This window comes from Dasypus novemcinctus, chromosome 26, assembly GCF_030445035.2.
Source record: "Dasypus novemcinctus isolate mDasNov1 chromosome 26, mDasNov1.1.hap2, whole genome shotgun sequence".
In the NCBI taxonomy this organism is placed as follows: Eukaryota; Metazoa; Chordata; class Mammalia; order Cingulata; family Dasypodidae; genus Dasypus; species Dasypus novemcinctus.
Genome location: NC_080698.1, coordinates 50,159,880 through 50,182,457, shown reverse-complemented (window position 1 = coordinate 50,182,457; position 22,578 = coordinate 50,159,880). Strand labels below are relative to the sequence as shown.

Here is a 22,578-nt window from a genome sequence, read left to right as displayed (position 1 = left end):
ATTTGCTTTGTTTTTTTAAGGAGGTATGGGGGATTGAACTCAGAACCTCACACGAGAAGTAGGCACTTAATCCCTGAGCTATACCCATGCCCCTTTGCTTATTTTTACATTGATTCATCTTTATTTATAAGGATTGCTTATTATTAACAAAGCCAACCCTTTATACATTATCTATTTTCTTTCCTTAATCTTTGCCTTTTGATTTTTAATGATTATTTAAATTAAGTTTTTTTTTTACTTTCATTAGCCAAATACATGGATGTATGGTATCTGTCTTTGTTGTATACTTTATTATATTTTCTAATTTATTTTTTAATTATCTTTTTTTTAAAAGATTTATTTATTTATTTAATTCCCCCTCCCCCCTCCCCTGGTTGTCTGTTCTCTGTGTCTATTTGCTGCATCTTGTTGTCTTGTTTCTTTGTCTGCTTCTGTTGTCGTTAGCGGCACAGGAAATGTGGGCGGCGCCATTCCTGGGCAGGCTGCACTTTCTTTCACATTGGGCAGCTCTCCTTGCGGGGCGCACTCCTTGCGCATGGGGCTCCCCTATGCGGGGGACACCCCTGCGTGGCGCAGCACTCCTTGCGCGCATCAGCACTGCGCATGGGCCAGCTCCACACGGGTCAAGGAGGCCCGGGGTTTGAACTGCAGACCTCCCATGTGGTAGACGGACGCCCTACCCACTGGGCCAAGTCCGTTTCCCAATTATCTTTTTTAAAGTTAATAGATCACATAAATTTTTTTTGTTTTTTTATTTTATTTTTAAATTATCTTTTTTTAAAGTTAATAGAGCCTGTACTTCTGATCAATTGGCTATAAGTTTGAAGGTTCTCACCACCCCCTTGGATTTGATAATTTGCTGGAACCCACAGAACTCCAATGAAACACTATACCTAAGACTATAGTTTTAGTATATTAAAAGGATGTGATGGGAAAGCAGATATGGCTCAAGTGATCGGGCTCCCATCTTCCATATGGGAGGTCCAGGGTTCGATTCCTGGGGCTGCCTGCTGAAGGCAAGCTGACCCACGCTGCGAGCTGGCCTGAGTGGAGAGCTGGCCTACGCAGGAGGGCTGGCCCACACAGTAGTGCTGGCCTGTGTGGAGAACTGGCACAGCAAAATGACTTAGCAAAAAGAGACACAGAGGAGAGACAATAAGAGATTCAGCAGACCAGGGAGCTGAGGTGGCACAAGAGATTAAATGCCTCTCTCCTACTCTGGAAGGTCCCAGGATAAGTTCCCAGTGCTGCCTAAAGAGAAGATAAGCAGATACAGAAGAACACACAGCGAATAGACACAGAGAGCGGACAACAAGCATAAAAACAGCAAAGGGGGTATAATAAATCTTAAAAAAATAAAATAAAAGGATGGGATAGAAGAAATGTATAGGGCAAAGTGTGGGAGGATCTCAAAAGCAAGCGTCTTCTCCAGGTGCAGCTAGATTGTGTCCTGTTGTGTACTTTAAAAGGTCTTTTCTATGAGAAAATAAATATTCATTAAGTGCTTTGCAGGGAATGTTTTTGGATGGCTAACACTGGTGGACTGTTTTAAAAGCCTCTGTGCTATAACAACACATTTCAGTTAATTCATTTAGTAAACAGCTGGAGGTGGAGCGCTCGACCGGACCCCGCTCCATTTTGCCCAAGGCCAGACTTGGCAGCCCAGGAAGGCTGTGGTGTAGCTCTTCTTCACTCTTTTCTTGACCTCAGTCTGTCTTTAATTGTCGATGCTTCCTGGAGTTCTAGTCTAGGCCTGTTTTCCCTCTTATTCATCCCAAGGTCCCTGGGTGATCACCTCCAATGATGGTAGATGTTCCATTCCCACCCTCCCCAGGACGAGAGCCACCTTCATCTCTACCTGTAGGTTCCCTGGGCACTTCAAACTCAAGGTACCCCAAATGGGGCTCATCACCTCAGCCACAGACCACACCTCCCTTGGTCAGCTCAGTAAATGGACCCACTGTCTACCTAAGGATCAAGCCAGAAACCTGAAGGTCACCCTTCATTCCTGGCCTTTCCATCACCTCTGGCAGCTAACCAATCAACAATCCTGACAAGTCTACCTCCTACTGTATTTCAAGTCCATCCCCTTCTTACCAAACGCATTGCCATGACCTTACTCTGGGGCACTTCCATCTTGCACCTGGATTACAGCACCAGCCTCTGAACTAATCTCCATGTGTCCTGACTTGTCCCCTTCCAATCCATCTTCCACACAGAAGCCGGAATGATCTTCTAAAGAGCAGCTGTGACCACATCACATCCCTCCTTAATCCCTTCAATTGCTCTTCACTGGCTGCGGGATAAAGTCCAAGCTCTTTCGTTTTCCCTATAAGATTCCTCACTATCTGGTCCCTGTCAACCTTTCTAGACCCATCTATCTTCGTTCTTACAAGGTCTTCCCTCCTCCTTCCAATTACATAAACTGTTTGCAGTTCCCTTAGTATGCCAAGCTCTCTTTTGCCTCCTTGATTTTTGGAAATGCCGTTTCTTCTGCCTGGAACTCGTCCTCTCCTCCCCAACACCTTCACCTTGCTAACACCTATTTATCCTCAGAGCTTAGTTTAGATTTCACTTCCTCCACTTAAGTTTTCTTTGAAATCCACCCCTGTGCCTAATTACTTAATTAAGTGCCCCTCCTCTCTGCTCCCACGGACTCCTTTCTTACTTAAATACTGCTTCATAATTGCCTGTTTACCTGCTTGTCCTCCTCTCTAGAGCTGCAAGAGTTATTCACAGCACAACTTACAAGAGGCAATAATGCAAAGAGTAGCCTCTGGAGTAATGCAGTGTGTCACCTACACAGTTACATATGGAAGCCCTAACTGTGACCCCTTGAGCAGGAAGACTATGCCTTGTTCACTCTCGTATAATACATGTGCTCAGAATATTTGTTGGATGGGTTGGTGGGTGGGTGGATACAGAACTTGCTCCTTGGTCTTCATAAATGCTAGCCAATACTAATCCACAAGCTTCATTATCCTTGTCATTTCCCATTTATGAACTTCTATCCAATTCACCACCTCACTTGTCTTCTAAACAAGTGCCTAGCTCCTGAGGTATAGTCCTTATATTTCTTAAAATCAAGACTCATTTCTCTTTATTTGCAGACCCAACTCCTAAGGCTCTCTTGAAGGTTTAATTAGGAATGGCTGATCACCTAGAATTATATGGATTTTTGTCTCTGACGTGGTGAAAAGCTGACCAGACTCTGTGCTGTGTTTCCTAGAGCACAGAAGATTTGGAGAGAACACACCTTAAATCTTCCTTTTAGTCCTCATTCCTCTTGTCCACCATTTAAAGGATAATTGCCTTTGGAAAATAACAGAGATTTTTTTCCACATCCGAAGGAGAAAAAAAGAGTTTATGAGAATTGTAAATCACCATTAGGCCCTAGGGAGTCTGTGCCCAGGAAACATTTGAAGATATACCATGCAGATATGCTGAGTGAGAAAAGCCAGACTCAAAAAGCCAAATAGTGCATGATTTCATTTATATGACATTATTGCAGAGGCAAAACTGTAAGGTCAGAAACCAGATCAGTAGTTGCCAGGGACTGGGAGGTGGGGTGGGAACTTTGAAGGGGAAATGGAACTGTTTCATATCTTGATTGTGGTGGTAGTTACAGGACTGTATACATTTGTCGAAACTTGCAGAATTGTACAGTAAAAATGGTAAATTTTACTGTATGTATGTAAATTATACATTAGTTTTTAAAATGAAAAAAAAATGACATGCCATGCAGAGCTAATTAGCAACAATGTAAATGTGATGAAAGTAGTCGATGTTAAGTTCAGGTTTCAGTTTCTGTTCATTTTTCTACTTCTTGAAATCCACTGAGAACATCATCCTTTTCCCCATCCTTTTGAGAACCCTCCTTTTACCCCACCCCTAACCCTTCTCCAAAACTGAAAAAGACTTGGGTTTGAAATTTGCTTTGCCGCTTCCCGGCAGATGAATCCTGGAAAAATCACCCAACCTCCCTCAGCCTCAGATTCTGGGTTTCCTTATTTGTAGACTGGAGAAAATAATATTCATCTCTTGGAGTTTTTTGAGTGCTAAAGAAGATAGTGTGTAAAAGGAAAACTGTAGGGTAGTTAGCATGTCGTTGTATTCATTCATCCATCCACTGATTCATTCATTCATTCTCTACCAAGCACCGAGGGATTAAAAGGGAAAGAAGTACGAGGAAGCTCCCTGTAAGGGTCCATTGGTGGCAAACTCTAGCACTTAGAAGTCTTTCCTTGAATCCTCCAACCCCACGAAGGAACTCGTCTTTAGGAATATTAGGTTGCACAGCAAGTGAAAGGAGTAAATAGGATGCAAATTTCTCTGAGTCCACCCCTTGCCTCCCCAGGTTCAGAAACGGTGTTGAACGACTGTTGTCTCCCCCCGGGCTGCCAGCAGCACTGTGAGGCGCGTGGTCTTCTTTCCATTTTATAGTTGTGGAAATGGAGAGGTTGTCACACGAAGCTAGGAAGTGACTTCTACAGTCCCCGTGCGGGTTATTGTCACTGCTAATTGGTCCAGGTCAAGTCGCCAAGCATGGAACATGACCTTTTGCCAAGCAAAGACCCCAGCTGTGTGTGACCGTGCACAGGGGAGACGCTCTCCGCACCCTGAGGGCCAGGAGACAGCGGGGGTTAAAGCCTTCTGGGGGAGTGGCTGTCACGCCGTGGTTGAGAGCCTGCTTCCCTTGTATGGAGACCCGGTTCAATCCTCGGCACCTCCTGAAAAAAAAATTAAAAGCGTTCTGGCAGGTAACAAATGGTGACTCTTCCTACTGTGTGAGCTCTTCCATCATTCAGAGCTCTTCCCCTATTGTCCTTGGTACTTCCACCTTCTGTCCCTCAGTTGTTCCCTCCTCTGTTAAATGGGGTTTATTATACATGACTGTTGGGGCTAATAAGATATGTAAGCAAAAGCACCTCCTGCAAGGACCGGTCCGTCGTAGATGCTCAACAAAATATAACCTTTCTCTCCCACCTCCCCCCTCCTTTTTTTTTAAAATAAGGAAAAGGCTTTAGTGGGTGTTTAGCAACAACTCTTGTTTTTAAAGCGAATACTGTGCAATGGATTGACTTAAACAATGGGGATTGACTGGCTCACGATTTTGAGGCTAGGAGAAGTCCAAAGTCAAGGCCTTATCAAGGCAGTCATCCTTTCTTCCCAAGCCTGGCATTCGGGGACTGGCTGCCGGTGACCCTGGGTCCACAGCTCGTGTGTCACAGAGCAATGCTCAAGGCAGCCTCTCCTGGCCACTCCCTTCTCTCCTGGACTTGGTTGCCTTCAGCTTCTTGCTTCCTGTGGTTTTCTCTCTGTCTGGATTTCATTCTGCTTATGAAGGACTCCAGGATTAAGAGCCATCCTGACTGAGGTGAGCCATTCCCCAACTGAAGTAATCTCATCAAAAAGTCCTATTGACAAAGGGGTCACACCCAGAGGAATAGAGTTAAGTTTAAGAACATGTTTTTCTGGGGTACACAACTCCAGACCACCACAGTGGGAAACTTACAAGCCAAGGGTCTGCAAGAGAGGGTACAGGTCAGGGGTCAGGGTGCCATGCCACAGGTGTACATTCCAGGGAAAGGCTGTCCCTTCCCTCTCTCAGCACCTGCTCTCCCAAGGCTCAATCCCCCTGCCTGTGAGCAGGTGGCCATGTTACACCGGGCTCGTTAACTTGCAACGGGGGCTCAAACAGCAGCACCCGTGGAACTCCTGAAGTGGAATCACCTTGGCATCTGCACATGTTCAGCTTGGAGCCTCGCGAAAAAGAAATCTCAGAGAGAAAAAAAAACTTTAGGGGGTTACAAGTGGATGTTGGGTGCTCAGATCAAGGTCCCTCCCTCTGTCTTGGAAGGACTATGGGAATCTCTGGATGTCGATGATGTGGCCCTGCACTCTGGATGAAGCAGCTGGACAGGGACTGGGCCACGTCTTGGGGCATGACTGGGTGCTCTTGATGAGGTTCTCACTCCTCAACAAGAGTACAGCAGAGCCCCTAAAATGGAGAGGAGGAAATCCAGGGACCCTGACTCACCCCCAATGCTCCTGGTTGCTGGGGAGGGGGCGGGGGGACAGTGCTCACCGGGGGAAGCTGCATGGTGAGCTGAAGCTGACTCACTCCACCCTCATGGACACTGCGGGTCCACAGCCACAAACGCCCGGCATCTTCCCGCTTTCAGTCTCCTTCCTTCTCCCCTCCAGGGCGGAGAATCATTTTGTAGGCTTAGGAACAAGAGGTCTCGCTCTGAGTCCTCAAATTTTTCTCCCAAATGTATCTAATATTCCCTGAGTCCTTTTCATTCCCTTGAGAGTTTCGGCTTTTGAAACTCAAAAGCCAGCAGCAGCTCCTTTCCCTCGGCCTTCTGCAGGCACATGCCTTCCCTGGGATCATCTGTCCCAGAAGAGCCTAACAAAGTGGTTCTCAAAGTGTGGTCCCGGGACCGGCAGCACCAGCATCACCTGGAGACCTTTACAAATGCAAGTTCTTGGGCCCCACCCCAGACCTACTGAGTGGGAAACTCCAGCACTTTGCCTGCAGGACTCACCACAACATTAGGACACAGATACTACCATAATTTCCATTTTCCAGATGAGGAAACTGAGGCTGGGAGAGAGGACTAGGAAATTGCCTTTAGTCACAACGGAAGTGGTGAGATCAAGACTGGAATCTCATAAATCTGATTCAAGAGCTCCATTTCAGCAGTAACTTTTGAAAAATCGGGCTAAAAATAGTAAATATTGCAGAAGACTTTTATTTTCATCTTTGTGTATTTTCAAATTCCTCCATGAATGTGTATTGCTTTTTAATCAGAAAAAAAAAAAGCTGCTGTTCTTGAGAAAGCCAATCTGTACATTATGGTCCCCTATTAGTAAAATAAAATCGATGAAACATATAATTATATATAAATTCACATATGTTTTATATAACGATATTAGTTATGTCACTAGTTATTTATTTACAAAAGAAAGAAGAGGTCATGCCTCAGAATATTAGTGGCATCTCTGAACGGTAAGGATCTGGATGGTTGTAATTTACTTCTATTTGCTGTTCAGTATTCTTGTATCATGAACATATATGATTTCTTTAGTGAGATGAAGAATTATTTTTTAAAAATCCGTGGCTTTCTGACTCCAAGCCAGAATTCTCTCATAGCAAACTATCAATGCCTTTCTCTCAGATTTCCCCCTCTTTTCTAGCTTTTTCAATAAGCCTGTCTTGTTTTGCTGACACATTTGTTGCTAACCACTCCTCCCATTCCATGTCACCCGAGCAGAGAATCAACCCTTCCAAGCAAGGAGCCGCCTGCAAAGCTGCCAGCTGATAGCTCTGGTTCACATTTTGCCTGCAATCATGTTGTTCCATAGAGACTGGAAACCCACTTTGCCTCTCCCTAAACAACAGCTGGGCTCTTGGTAATTATGGTGCATGCCTTTCTGGATCATGATGCACAATGCCCCCTGCCTGGCTTCTTAAAGGATCATGGAGTCACACAGAACTAGTGTGACAGTTTGAAATTCTTTTTTGACTCCCGAAAGATTATGTACTGAAACTAATCCATTCCTGTTTGTGGGGCCCTTTGCATTAGATTTACTTTATTTTTATTTTTTTAAGATTTATTTTATTTCTCTCCCCTTCCTGTTCTCCCCACCCCCGTTGTCTGCTCTCTTGTGTCCATTCGCTGTGTGTTTTTCTGTGTCTGCTTGCATTCTCGGTGGCACCGGAAATCTGTGTCTCTTTTTGTTGCATCATCTTGCTGCGTGGGCTCTCCATGTGCGTGCCAGCACTCCTGGGTGGGCTGCGCTTTTTGCGTGGGGCGGCTCTCCTTGCATGTGGGGCACCCTATGCAGGGGGCATCCCAGCATGGCATGGCACTCATTGTGTGTGGCAGGACTGCACTGGGCCAGCTCACCACACAGTGAGGTGTGGTGAGTTTGAACCCTGGGCCTGTGTGGTGACTTTGAACCCTGGGCTGCCTATATAGTAGGTGGATACTCTATCAGTTGAGTCACATCCACTTCCCAGATGAGATTGCTTTTGACTGGACTACATTAGTGAGGAATAATTCAGATTAAGTCTCTGCCCTCTTGCTGTATCCAATATAAAAGAAGAAAAGAGAGAGACACTCCCAGAGAAAGGAAGCTGCCATATTTGATTCAGCCACGTGAGAAAAAGGAGTTCAGTTTCACCCACAGCTGAGCTCAAAGAGAGGCTCAACGACTCAGGCCCAGGGAGAGATGGCTGATCAGCCACAGCTGAGTCCAAGGAGAAAGTAGATGCAGGCAGACCTGTTGTCTTACCTGATCGCCACATGGCAGGACCCCAGAATTACCAGTAGTTGACTTTTGTAAGAAAGCATCTCTGATGGTGCCTTGATTTGGATATTTCACAGCCTTGAAACTGTAAGCTTTTACCCTAGTAAATAAATCTCCCATTATAAAAGCCAACCCATCTCTGGCACTTTGCATCAGCAGCTCTTGAGGGAGCTCTTGGCTCCCTCAGGCTCTTCTTCACAGCCTGCTCACACCCGAAGGCTGATTGCAGTGAGTATAGGAAGGCTCAGCCATTTCAGCTCACTGTAGTCTAACTCTGGTGGCTTTGGCCAAAGCTTTGTCAGATTCGCATCTCAGCTCAACTTCTCCCTCTGCTCATTCCTTCTTCCTCCTGCCTCTACCCTCCACAGCTCTTGATCCCTAATAAATACCCTGCATCCATCTCCATCTCAGTGACTGCTTATAGGGTCAGATGGAATCTGTGAAAGCAAGTCATAAATGGAGTTTTGGAGCTAGATCACTCAGTACCCAGCTAGCAATGAGGACCCCTCACTAAAGGTGGATGGAGGACACATAGCCCTTGGCACACAGTGATGATGGTTCAATTGCTAAAATATTCACCTGTGGGGAAGCTGATGTGGCTCAAGCAATGGGCTCCCACCTACCATATGGAGGGTACAGGGTCCCAGGGCCTCCTGATGAAGGCAAGCTGGCCTGCATGGCATGCTGGCCTGACCAGAGAGCGGGCCCACATGGCGTGCTGGCCTGCGTGGCAAGCTGGCCCAAGTGGAGAGCTGGCGCAGAAAGACGATACAACAAAAAGAGGAGCTTCTTGGGTGTGGGGAATGGGAGGAAGAGATGAGATGTGGAGGCATCTTCGGGACTTGGAGTTGTCCTGAGTGGTGCTGCAGGGACAATTGCCGGACATTGTATGTGCCCCCATGGCCCACTGGATGGCACGTGGGAGAGTATGGGCTATGGTGTGGACCACAGGCCATGGGGTGCAGCGATGCCCAGAGATGTACTCACCAGATGCAATGGATGTGTCATGATGATGGGGGAGAGTATTACTGTGGGGGGAGTGGTGGGGTGGGGGCGGTGGGGGTGAATGGGGACCTCATATTTTTTGAATGTAATATTTTTAAAAATTGAATAAAATAAAATTTAAAAAAAAAAAAAAAAAAAAGGAGCTTTTGACTTTTATTCCCGCCTTCACTTTGACCCAGGAGTGCGGTGTTCTGCCTGGACACGGAACTGGCCGAAGTGGTTTTTGAAGCCTCACTCATGAGCAGTTCCAAACCATCAACAAAATGTCTGGGACTCGGCTTAGCCTGGACGTGAACTCCCACTCGGACTCCGTCGGGATCACTGTCCACGGCTACTGCCCACCGACAGGGTCGGGTGGGCGATCGACGTCCCAGCTCATTGGCACCCAAGGCATGAGGCCGGAGCCACTTCCTTCCCACCCCGAGCCGGGCCTGGGCCTGACCCGGAGAGGAAGGGTGAAACCTTGTTGACTTATCCATTCATCTCCATAGGCAGGGCTGCCTGGGACCCATGGAAATGTTTTAATTTATGTTTTTTTAATCAAGAAGAAAAAAATGAATATAAAACAGCTATAGTCTGGATCGTGTTTATTTTTATACTAACACAGCCCTAAAATACAACTTTTATTTTATTTTAATGGAAGAAAGGCAAAATTTCCTAGGGCCCATGAAAGTCGTGGTTCTTGGCCACCTTGCTCTGGGGATGTGGATGACCCACCGCAGGTGTGTGCCACACCCCCCAGTTACTTTTGTGAGAAAGAGATGGTCATATCTATGGGTGTAATAATCCCACAATGTTAGTTACAATGGTGAATAAGGCTCAGGTTCCAGGCCTGCTCCTAACCCAGAAATTGTGGACAAACACGTTCTGGTTTTCTATTTACCCTCCCCCTGTATTTGCCTGTGTAACTATAGTTTAGAGTTTTTATTTGAGTTATTAAAGATGCATTTGCTAAAACAAAAACAAAAAGAGACATAGAGGAGAGACAATAAGAGACACAGCAGACCAGGGAGTGGAGGTGGCACAAGAGATTGAGCACCTCTTTCCCACTCCGGAAGGTCCTGGGATCGTCCTGAAATCAGCTCCCAGTGCCACCTAAAGAGAAGACAAGAACACACAGCGATTGGACATGGAGAGTTGACAATGAGGGGCAGGGATATAAATAAATAAATAAATAAATAAATCTTAAAAAATACAATTCACCTGTGGCAACTGGGCTGGTATATTGGAAGCAATAGCTGGTGGATGGATGTGGCCATATCAGGCTATTGGGAATTGGGAAGTAGTAACTATAAAGACAATGGGATTGGGTGACCATTGCATACGATCATTGAAAAGGTGCCAGATTAACAGGCCATTGAAAGTCAGGTTTGAAAACCAGAGAACCTCTAAGATAGCCAATAAAAAGGCCCTCATCTCCTGCTTGTAGGAGAAGGGCAGAGAAAGCTGAGGACCAAGCCATGACAGTTTTTGAGAATCAAAGTGGCCAAGCTCCAGAGGCTATCTGCTCAATCAAGGCAGATCTGTCATGCTAAAGGCCTGGGCCTACTTGGAAAAAAAAAAAAAAAAAAAAATGGGACCCTGACACTCGAGTGGGGGTATCTGGTCCAGAACCTTTCTAAACCATCTGAGTCGGCAGAGGCAGCCCACACCTCCTTATTAAGAGCTAGCATTTACCTCCTTGCTTGAAAACAATGCAGAGGCCTCTCTCCAAAATAACTTGTGCACCCCACCCCACCTGCACCTCAGGATCTGCCTTATAACTTAGTGGTATCATTCTGGACCTGGTAAGGAAGGAAAGGGACTAGACCCCAAGAGCTGTATGACCTAACAAGCGTGTGTCTACAGCAGACAGGGGCACACATAGGACTGGATTTGGACGGGGCTTGATCAAGGGAGCTTGATCAGAACATAATATTAGCTTTCGGAGAGTTTATTGATTTTGGAACATTCTCTCAAGATACAGGAATTAACACTCCAGCAAGAACCGCAGGAGATGGTGCAAACTCTCTCCTAAGATGGTTCTTAGCATGGAATAAGCAATGGCCCATACTAAGTGAAGTTGCAGTTGCCATGAATGACCATGGAGAATGGGATTAAAATGCTCAGAAACTGGGCACACTGGAGTAGATATACTACCATAGACCAAAAGTCCCACCAGGTAATTATGTTCTATGGGAAGGCCCAAAATACATGCCATCTACCAAGGCCAAAAGGAATGGGTTGGTGAGAGGATCTTGGGAATTGAATCTTGTACCCCACAAAAGCCACATTCAAGCCTTAATCCCCATTCCTGTGAGTGTGAAGCCATCGGTAAAAAGGACCTTTCAAAATCCTATATTAGTTAAGATGTGGACTTGTTTGTGAGTAGGATGTTCGACAATCCAATTTAGATGAGGCCAAATTGAATTAGGGTGGGCTGTAATCCATATGACTGGAAGCAGAGGAAATTTGGTTGCAGTCAGCAGAAGAAGCCAGAGAATGAAGGAGATTGCCATGTGATGGAGCCAGAGATGCAAGCCACTGAACAAAGATTGCAGCAAGCCAGCACCAGAATGCTACAGACCCCAAGAGACTTTGATTTCAAACTTCTAGCATCCAAAACCATGAAACAGTAAATTCCTATTTCTTAAAACCAACCAGTGTGGGGTATTTATCTTAGCAGCCTTGGCAAACTAAGACAGGGGGACACCAGCATCACTAAGAGTTCATTGATGGCTCTCTTCTGTGGGCCTGGAAGGAGAGTGGAAAGGAAAGTAAGAACTAGGCTGTGGAGATTATAGAACCCCCAAACAATAGAAGCCAGGTGGTGGCACTTAATTGCCAGAAGTCAGGTGGATGCAATTATCATAATGAACAGCAGGGTAGGAGTGGCTGCCAAGGAGAGGGGACCCACAGGGAGTGTAAGCTGGTTAACTGTGCAAAACATCCCAGGGCAAAGTGGATGGGCAACTTGTACCATCAGCAGAAATGAAGGATGATCTGGAGCCTGAGGACAACTGTCCCCTTAAAAAGTACAACCACTTGACCAGTTCCAGACCTGAGCCAGTTTTTGGAGCTAGAACCCACTGCCCAGAAAGGAAGCCATGGTGAAGAAGACCCCTGCAACACTGTGGCTAGTACACAGTAATGATTTTCTCAGTCCTTTTCTAAAGGAACCCACAGCCATTTACTGGGGTAACTGTTCTTGGGGGAACAGGGCACACCCATACATTTTGAGGACTGTTGGACACAGGGTCTGAGCAGACATTGTTAACTAAAGACCTGAAGTGTCATCCCCCTTCCCTTATTAGAGTGGGGGCTGATGGAGACAAGGTAATAAACAGAGACCAGGAAAATGACTAGCCAGTGCTCCACAGGTTTTTCCATTAAGAGCTTAGTTCTGCTGGACATATCAAGTCATAATTAATGTCAGGTGGGTCCGGGCTAACTGGAGAAGGACTTTGGAGCCAGCAAAGGGCACAAGAGTTTGAGCTTGGGCCACAGCAGCTACAACTAAAAAACAAGAAAAGACCTCACACTTTATTGGACATAGGTAACTACAGCAGGCAAAATCATCATCATGGCTGGAGCACTGCTTTCAGATTTGTGGGGGTTTGGAGCTGAGTGTACCCCAGGAAAACATGTTCTTAAATTTAATCCACTCCTGTGTGTGTGGACCCACTGTAGGTAACCCATTGATGAGGTCACTGCAGTTAAGGCGTGATCCACCTCCATCAGGATGGGTCTTACTTAATGCTATGACTGGCGTCTTTTATAAGCAGAATGAAATTCCGACACACAGAGAGAAAGCGAGAGAGGGAGCAGCCAGAAGCTAAAAGTCAACAGAACCCGGAAGAGAAGGGAGAGGCCAGGAGACGCTGTTGCATGCCTTGCCATGTGACAAGCAAATGACCAAGGATTGCCGGCAGCCAGCCCCAGAAAGCCACAGTCTTTGGGAAGAAAGGACTGCCTTGATTTGGACATTCTCTTAGCCTCAAAACCGTGAGCAAATAAATTCCCATTGCTTACGCTGAACCATTGCATCATATTTACTTGATCAGCCACAGAAATTTAAACAAGGTTCTACGGAAATGGCAATCTGGTTCAGCAGCTGGAAAGGTGGAACATGGTACTTACTATGTGGCAGCTGGGCAGATCAGAGGCTATTCCTGACACTGTTGTTTCCCTATGTTAATGCTTCTCAAATTTCAGTGCTTCAGAATCACCGGGATGACTTGTTAAAGCACAGATTGCTGGGACCCATTCCCCAGAGTTTCTGTTTCAATAGGCCTGGGGTGGCATCAGAAAATTCACATCTAACAAGGTTCCAGGCAACGCTGATGCTGCTAGTTTGAGGAACACACTTTGAAAACTACTGCTTTATTATATTGATCAGGAACGGATGTGCTTTGTTACAGTAATAAATATCTCCCAGATCTCAGTGGCTTAATACAATAAAAGTATCCAAACCTCAGTCCAGTGCAGGCTGGATTGCCCTCCTCCAAACTGTACCCACACCACCTTAACAGTAGAAGAGAAAGGATGTTTTCAAGTCCTGTGCATGGAAGTGGTTCACATTGCTTCTTCTTACTTCCCATTGGCCAGATCTCAATCACAGGGCCCCAATCTCACCAAGGGAGACTGAGAAATGCCATCTTTCTGAGTGCCCAGAAAGAAGAAAATGGTGTAGGAAACACATAGCATTATCAATGTCCCACCAATCCACCATCCATTCCTAACCTCCCTTCCTCCTTATTAGCAGCAAACATTTCTGTTCACGGGACAGCTTTAGAAAAGGGTTTTATTAAACCGAGACAATCTGCTTTGTCAGTGATTGGTTCAGTTATCCAGGCTTAAGCCAATCAGCATATGTCATTCTGTTGGCAAATGTTATTGGTCCAGGGGTGGGAACGTGACCCAATCAGGTTGAAGGAAATCCTGAGGTGGGAGAGAGAGTAAGGAAGTGAAACATCCCAGGGCAAAATGGATGGGCAGCTTCTACCATCAGGAGAAATGAAGGATGATCTGGAGCCTGAGGACAGAGTATAAACTTTAAGAAGGGCAGAGAGCATATCTCTTCCGCTCTCTGTTACAGCTCCAGGATCCAGCCATGCCTAGCACATACAGATACCCATTAAATATTTGGCAAATGAAAAAATCTCAAGAAATTAAAATTTAAGAAATGGGTCCTTAGTGGTAGGAAAGTTGGAAAGTTACCTAAGCATTATAAGCACAACACAGAAACAATGCGGGGATTAGATTAAATAAAATATTTTATGCAAAATGCCTAGCACCAAGTTTACCACCCATAAATGGAAATTATCATTAAGATTATTGGAGGCAACTAAACTTCATGATTATTGGGCAATCATGAAGATATCTTTTAAAGCTAATGTATGTTGTTCTAGGACACATAAGATAGTGATTAAGAAAGTGGTTTTGAATATTGATAATTGCTGAAAACTGGGAACAACCCAAGTCCTAGCAACAGGTAAATGGATTAACAAATTGTGATATATTATACAGGGAATAACTACCCAGCAATAAAAAGGAGCAAAATACTCATACATGCAACAACATGGATGAATCTTAAATCCATCAGACTGAATTAAAGAAGCCAGAGACAGAAGGCTTCATTCAACATAATTCATTTATATAACATTCTGGAAAAGGCAAAACTACAAATATGGAAATCAGGTCAGTGGTTTCCAGGGGCTGGGAATAGGGGTATGGAATTAACTGCAAAGGAACATGAGAGAGAACTTTTTGGAGTGATGAAAATATTCCAAATCTTGATTGTAGTGATAGTCACACAACTATATATTTTTCAAGACTCAATGAACTGGACAACTAAAAGGATGAATTTTATGGTAATAAAATTACATCTTAGTAATCCTGGTTTTAAAAAAGGATAGGGAAGCGGATATGGCTCAACAGATTGAGCTTCTGCCTACCATATAAGAGGTCCAGGGTTCAATACCCAGGTCCTCCTGGCCTGTGTAGTGAGCTGGCCCATGTGGAGTGCTGCCACATGCAAGAAGTGTCACCCCACACAGGGGTGCCCCCCATGCAAGGAATGGCCCCCATGCATGAGCGCAGCCCTGTGCAGGAAGGCAGACAGCCCAGCAGTGGTGCAGCCCACATGGAGAGCTGACGCAGCAAGATGACGCAATGAAAGAGAGATGCAGAGAAGGGACAATATGAGATGGAGTGAACTAGGGAGCTGAGGTGGAGCAAGAGAATGGCTGCCTCTCTCCCACTCCAGAAGGTCCCAGGATGGGTTCCCGGAGCCGCCTAGTGAGAATACAACAGACACAGAAGAACACACAGTGACTGGACACAGAAAGCAGACAATGGAGTGGGGGTGGGGGAGGGCGGGGAGAAAGAAGAGGGGGAAAAAAGTATATACAACAAGCAATCCAATTTAAAAATAGGGGGAAGACTGGGGTAGACATTTTTCCAAAGGGGAAATATAAATGGCCAAAAAGCCACATGAAAAAATATTCAACATCACTAGCTATTAAGGAAACGCACGTCAAATGTACAGTGAGATACCACTTCATACCTTATAGAATGGCCATTTTAAAAAAAAACAAAACAGAAAACTACAAGTGCTGGAGAGAATATGAAGAAATAGGAACACTCTTTCACTGTTGGTGGTAATGAAGAATGGTGCAGCCTCTATGGAAGAGAGTTTGGCGGTACCTCAAGAACCTGAATGTAGAGCTGCCATTTGATCCAGCAATCCCATAACTAGAAATATATTTTCAGAATAACTGAAAGCAAAAACACAGACATTTGCACACCAACATTTGTAGCAGCCCTATTCACAATAGCTAAAATATGGAAACAGCCCAAGTGCCTGATAAATGGATAAACAAAATGTGGTATATATATTTTGTATATACCACAGTGGAATACAATTCAGCTCTAAGTAGAAATGAAACCGGGATGCATATGAAAATATAGATGAATCTTGAGGACATTATATTGAGTGAAGTAAGCCAGACCAAAAAAAGGGCAAATATTGTATGGTCTTACTAATATTAACTAAACATGATGAGTAAACTCAAGGAAGTAAATGCTAAAATATAGGTTACTATGAGATAGAATGTGGGTTAAGATGGGAGCTGATGCTTAACGTATGTAGAATTTTTAATAAGGTTTATTGTAAAAGTGTTGAGATGCATAAAGTTGATGGGAACACATAATAATGAGTGTATCTAACACTGCTGATTTATAAATGTGATTGTAGATGTGAAAGGGGTAGTCTGTGGACGTAAATGTCAATTGAAACGAAGCTAGAGAATAATCTAGTGACCATATACATAGTGATTTCAGTGGTGGATGAAGATTGTGGTTAATAATATAAATATAAGAACGTTCTTCTTTTCAAAGTGTTAAGAATATTGTGGTACCTGGGAAAAATTACAACTAATGTAACTTATGGATGATAGTTAACAGTAATATTATAACATATAACATATAACAGCAATGGCAAAGAAGATACATCAATTCTAAGGGACAACAATAGGGAGGTATAGGGGTTATGGAATTTTTCCTTTTGGAGTAATGAAAATGTTCTATAATTGACTGAGGTGATGACAGCACAACTGTGATGAAAATGAGAGCCCCTGAATGTACACTTTGAATAGATTATGCAAGACATGGGGCTGTATAACACTGGGAATCCTGTGGTGGAAGGGACTGTGGTTAAAAGAACAAATATTAGTTTTTTGTGATGTATGTATCTTCAAAAAAAGACAATTTACAAAAATAATGGGGGTGGGGGTAGGGTGTAGGTTATATGGGAACCTCATGTTTTTTTTAATGTAACATTCTATGTGATCTATTAACTTCAATAAAATTTTTTTAAAAAAGAACAAATATTAGAATATTCTCTCATGAATAACAAATATATAATACTAATACAGGGTGTTAACAATTGGGTGGGCGTGTGGAGCTGGCCATGCGCAGTGCTGATGCGCGCAAGGAGTGCCGTGCCACGCAAGGGTGTCCCCCGCGTGGGGGAGCCCCACGCCGCAAGGAGTGCGCCCGTAGGGAGAGCCGCCCAGCGTGAAAAGAAAGAGCAGCCTGCCCAGGAATGGCGCCGCCCACACTTCCCGTGCCGCTGACGACAACAGAAGCGGACAAAGAAACAAGATGCAGCAAATAGACACCAAGAACAGACAACCAGGGGAGGGGGGGAAATTAAATAAATAAATAAATCTTTAAAAAAAAAAAAAAACAATTGGGTGGGTTAGGGGAAAAATACACCAAATGTACAATATGGGCTATAGTTAGTAGTAATGTATCGATGATGCTCTTTCATAGTTTGAAACAAATGTTTCACAACAAATGCAAGGTATTGGTAATGGAGTGATAAATGGGAGCCCTGTATGATAATAAATGTGTTTGTTTTGTAAGTTCATAACTTTTACTATACATTTATTGTTTATGTATGTTCAGGTATGAATGATATACTTCAATAAAATTTTTAAGTGAAAAAAGTGTATATAGACTGGTTACCAAAACTTTTCTATCACCCCAAACAAACTCTGTACTAATTAACCATTGACTCCCCATTCCCTGTCTCCCTGGTAACCTGTATTCTAGTTTCTGACTCCGCGAATTTGCTTATTCTGATTATTTCACATCAGGGAGATCATAAAGTATTCATCCTTCTGTGTCTGGCTTTTTTCACTCGACGTGACTGTGTGGCCTTGAGGACGGTGACTTAACCCCTCAGGGCCTCAGAATCGTCATCTAAATATGTCAGAGTAATTCTCGTTCTGGGTCAGACGGAGTCAGCATGCTCCATCGCCCACTGAATGAAGCCATAGAATCTGGACAGAATGCATGGAGCAACTATTTGAGGTCTCTGAAAAGCAAATACTAGTGGTTAAATTAGGAAAGAAGACTGGAATTTGAAGAACCACTGAACTGGCGGTAAATTTACTTTTTTTTTTTTAACTCCTATGTCCCCCAAGCCCCAAACTAGAAGCAGACATCAGAGTGGACAGGGAGAGCACTGGAAATCCTCTAGCAATGGCTTGAGGAGCAGGAAAGGGGTCTCCCAGGGCTCAGTGAGAGTGGGGGAAATCCTTAGGATGTTTTCTCCCTTTTTCTCTTTCCTCAGCTGTCTCATGCACCAGCCTCAAGCAAACCTGTGGCAACAGGCGACCACAGGAACCTAAAACTCTGAGGGGGGAGAAACTTCCTCTCTGATCAAAATGATGATTGTCCCAATAGAAAACCCCCATTTTCTTTTTCTTAACCCTAGATGTAGATGCAGTTCTGGGAAATGGCTTTCTGGTTGGGAGCCTGCAATAACTTAGAGCACCAATTGCAATGCCATTTGAGTCTGGAGTTAGATTCGCTCACAGTTTACGGGCACAGTTCCCTTGAGACTGCCCTCCCCTTGTACACCAGCCACCAGGTCAGGGTTCCAGGCCACCAGCACCGCTGACCAACTGCTAACATTTCAGAGGTTCCCACCATCCCACCCCTCAGGTTCGATAATTCACTAGAACGACTCGCAGAACTCAGTAAAGTGCTATACTTATGCTTATAGTTTTAATTATAGCAAAAAAGGACACACATCAGGAGCAGCCAAGAGAAGAAATGCACTGGGCGAGGTCTCAGAGGATCTTAAATGCTGTTTCCACGTCCTCTCCCCCTGGAGTCAGGATGCTTCACCTTGCCAGCACATAAATGTGTATTACAAATTAGGGAAGCTCACCTGAGCCTTGGTGTCCAGCATTTATTTTTTTCTTCTTTACTTTCTTTTAAATGTTACATTCCAAAAATATGAGGTTCCCATATACCCCCTATGCCCCCTACCCCACTCCTCTCACATCAACCATCTCTTCCATCATCGTGACACATTCACTGCACCTGGTGAATACATTTTGGAGCACTGCTGCACCACATGAACAGTGGTCTACATTGTAGTCTACACTCTCCCCCTTTCCACCCAGTGGGCCATGGCAGGACACACGCTGTCCAGCATCTGTCCCTGCAGCACCACCCAGGACAACTCCAAGTCCTGAAAATGCCCCCACATCGTATCTCTTCCTCCCTCTCCTTACCATTAGCAGCTACCATGGCCACCCTCTCCACATCATTACTACAATTTCTTCCCTTACTAATCACAGTAGTTCCCCAGCAGAACACCAATAAATCCACTCCAATCTACACTCTATTCCTCCATCCTGTGGACCCTGGGATGGTTAAGTCCAGTATTTTTATTGGAGTTTCATTACACAGGCACAGCACAACTGAGGCAGTCACTGCCTGTGTGGTGAACTCAATTTCCAGCCCCCTACCCCTCCCCAAACTTGGGCTGATATGATGTGGCTCAAAGCTTCCACCCTCTAACCACATGGTTGGTCTTGCTGTCATGCCCCATCCTGCTTCACCTTGTTAGCATACATAATCTATCAGTTGTAGGCTGGACAGCCCTCCATGAATAACAAAATCACGCCTTGGAAATTCCAAAGATTTAGAGGGTATCTCCCAGAAACCAGGGAGAAAGGCCAGCCAAATTCTTTATCATACTGTAGGGCCCAAAAAGGTGAGCCCCAGGAAAAACGGAAAGTATGGGGAGATCACAGAAAAGTAGGTACTGAGAAAAGTGACCCCATAAAGTAATTTATGAAGTCCTGTTATAACTCTTGAGCTGCACATGCTTGAAATCTAAACTTTAACATACCAAAGACTTTGACTACTGGACTATGGGATATACTACCTTCCAGAGTCCAAACTGGCCACCAGTGGCACACACAGAACCGATCCAAACGTCACAGCAAAGGCTTTGACAATAGAACTGACACTGAAAAAGCAGTTTTTGTTTTTGTTTTTAAAGATTTATTTATTTATTTATTTCTCTCCCCTTCCCCCCCACCCTGATTGTCTGTTCTGTGTCTTCTTTGTCCACTTCTGTTGTCAGCGGCACAGGAATCTGTGTTTCTTTTTTGGTTGTGTCATCTTGTTGTGTCATTTCTCCGTGTGGGCGGCTCTCCTTCCGGGGCACACTCCTTGTACATGGGGCTCCCCTACGTGGGGGACACCCCTGCGTGGCACAGCACTCCTTGCGCGCATTAGCACTGCGCATGGGCCAGCTCCACACGGATCAAGGAGGCCCGGGGTTTGAACCGTGGACCTCCCATGTGGTAGACAGACGCCCTAACCACTGGGCCAAGTCTACTTCCCTGAAAAAGCAGTTTTGAAACAGGATCAAAACTTGCATCCTCAACCAAACACATTGCTTGCTTAAACAAAAACATCAACATTCTCCATGGGATTTAAAGATCACCCAGAGTCTCATAAGATTTAAAGTAATGAAAGAAAGACTGTCAATCTAGAACTCTATATCCAGCAATAATTTCCTTCAGGAATGAAGAAAGACTTAAAAAAAAAAAGCCACAAATACCTGCTCTAGAAGAATTGCTTACAGAATTTCTCCAGATAGAAGGGAGCTTAGGAGATCTAGAATGATGGAAGAAAAACCACATGATCATATCAATCTATACTGAGAATTTTTTTTGACAAAATACAATATCCATTTATGACAAAAATTCTCAGTTTCCTCATTGTCAGAGAGGGCATTTACAAAAAACCTATAACTGACATCACACTTAATGCTGAATGTATTCTCCCTAAGATAAGGAATAAGGCAAGAATGTTCACTTTCACCACTCCCGCTGAACTTTGTACTAGAAGTCCTAGCTAGTACAATAAAGCAAGAAAAAGAAATAAAAATAATAAATATTGGAAAGGAAGAAATAAGATTGTTCCTATTCACAGATGACTTCATTTTCTATGTAGAAAATTGCAAGGAATTTATAAAAACTCCTGGAACTAATAAGTGAGTTTGCAGGTCAACCCATATAAATCAAATGTATTTCTATATATTAGCAACGAGAAATTGCAAACTGAAATTAAGACCAGTATTACTTATCCATTTTGAAGAGGCGGGGAGCAGGAGCCTCTTCTGAAAAAGGGGCCCTGAACCAAGGCGTGGAGGTAGAGAAGCCTGCAGCTTGGGGTTCGGTGGCAGCGGCCGGATAGGCCGAAGTTGGGAAGGGGGCGTGTGTGCCGAGCGCACGGGGTGGGGGGTCCTGGTCTTTGGCTTCTCAACTCTTTCCTGTTTCTAGGACAGAAAACAGGCCTGTCTCGGCCTGTCAGAAATAGGAAGGTCCTTGATTATTCAGTTTCAGGAATTTGATGATGCTGATGAAGATTATGGAAGCTATTCGGACCCTCCAGCTAAGAAAATTCGATCATCTTCCCAAGAAGCTAAAAATAAGAGGCAATCAGGAAGGAATTCACAGGAAGACAGTGAGGGCTTAGAAGAAAAAGAAGTAAAAACCAAGCAGGATAATTCTCAGCAGAAGATGAAAAAGATCATAAGAATGCCAGCAATGGCAGGCAGCACCTAAAGCAACTTCAAAGCAGAGAGAGATGCTCATGGAAGATACCAGCAGTGAGGAAGGACAAGAAGAGGTGATGCGCTATTGCAGGAGAAATATTCTGGCAGTGATGAAGATTTCCTAATGGAAGAGGATGACGGTGACTACGGCAGTTCAAAAAAGAAAAACAAAAAGACGGTTAAGAAGGCCACACCTGAGAGAAAAGAAAAGAAAATGCCCAAACCCAGGCTACAGGCCACCATGCTGCCAAGTCCAGTGAAAGGCAAAGGGAAAGTGGGCCATCCACAGCGTCAAAGGAAAAGACTCCTTTCCCCCAAGAAGAGGATGAACCAGAAGTCCTCCAGAAAAGAAAGCATCTGCAAGCCCTCCACCCGAAAAATCTGGGGTTGAAGGGTCTGAAGATGAGGCTCAGTCTGGGGAAGATTAAAAGTGATGATGGTTTGGGGAAAGATTTTGTTGAAAAAAAAAGAAAAGAAAGAAAAAAGAAGGGAAAAAAAAGAAAACCTACTTTACAATGGCTTGACTTATGGGCTTTGAATGCTTTTTACCATTTGTTGATGCATTTTCTCTTTTACTTTTTCTTTCTTTTAAAGAAAACTTTGTATGTTTAAGTTACCTATTGTCTATTGATCTTCTCTTTGCCACCCTCCCTTCCAACCCTAATGAAAGCTGTGTCAAATTAAAACAACAAGAACAACAACAACAACAAAAAAAAAACCACAGTGCTACTTAGGATAGCTGAAAAAAATAAAATTCTTAGGTATAAGTCTAACAAAGGTATAGGATCAATATAATGAAAACTGCAAAAGAGAATTCCAGTTTCAACTCTTGCACGTAA

The 22,578-nt window shown here is 44.3% G+C and overlaps 1 pseudogene; it reads left to right on the top strand.

Annotated features, from left to right (window-relative positions):
• The first annotated feature begins 9,587 nt into the window (after nucleotides 1–9,587).
• Nucleotides 9,588–22,181, top strand: LOC101418949 (nuclear ubiquitous casein and cyclin-dependent kinase substrate 1 pseudogene; annotated as a pseudogene).
• Nucleotides 22,182–22,578: the final 397 nt, after the last annotated feature.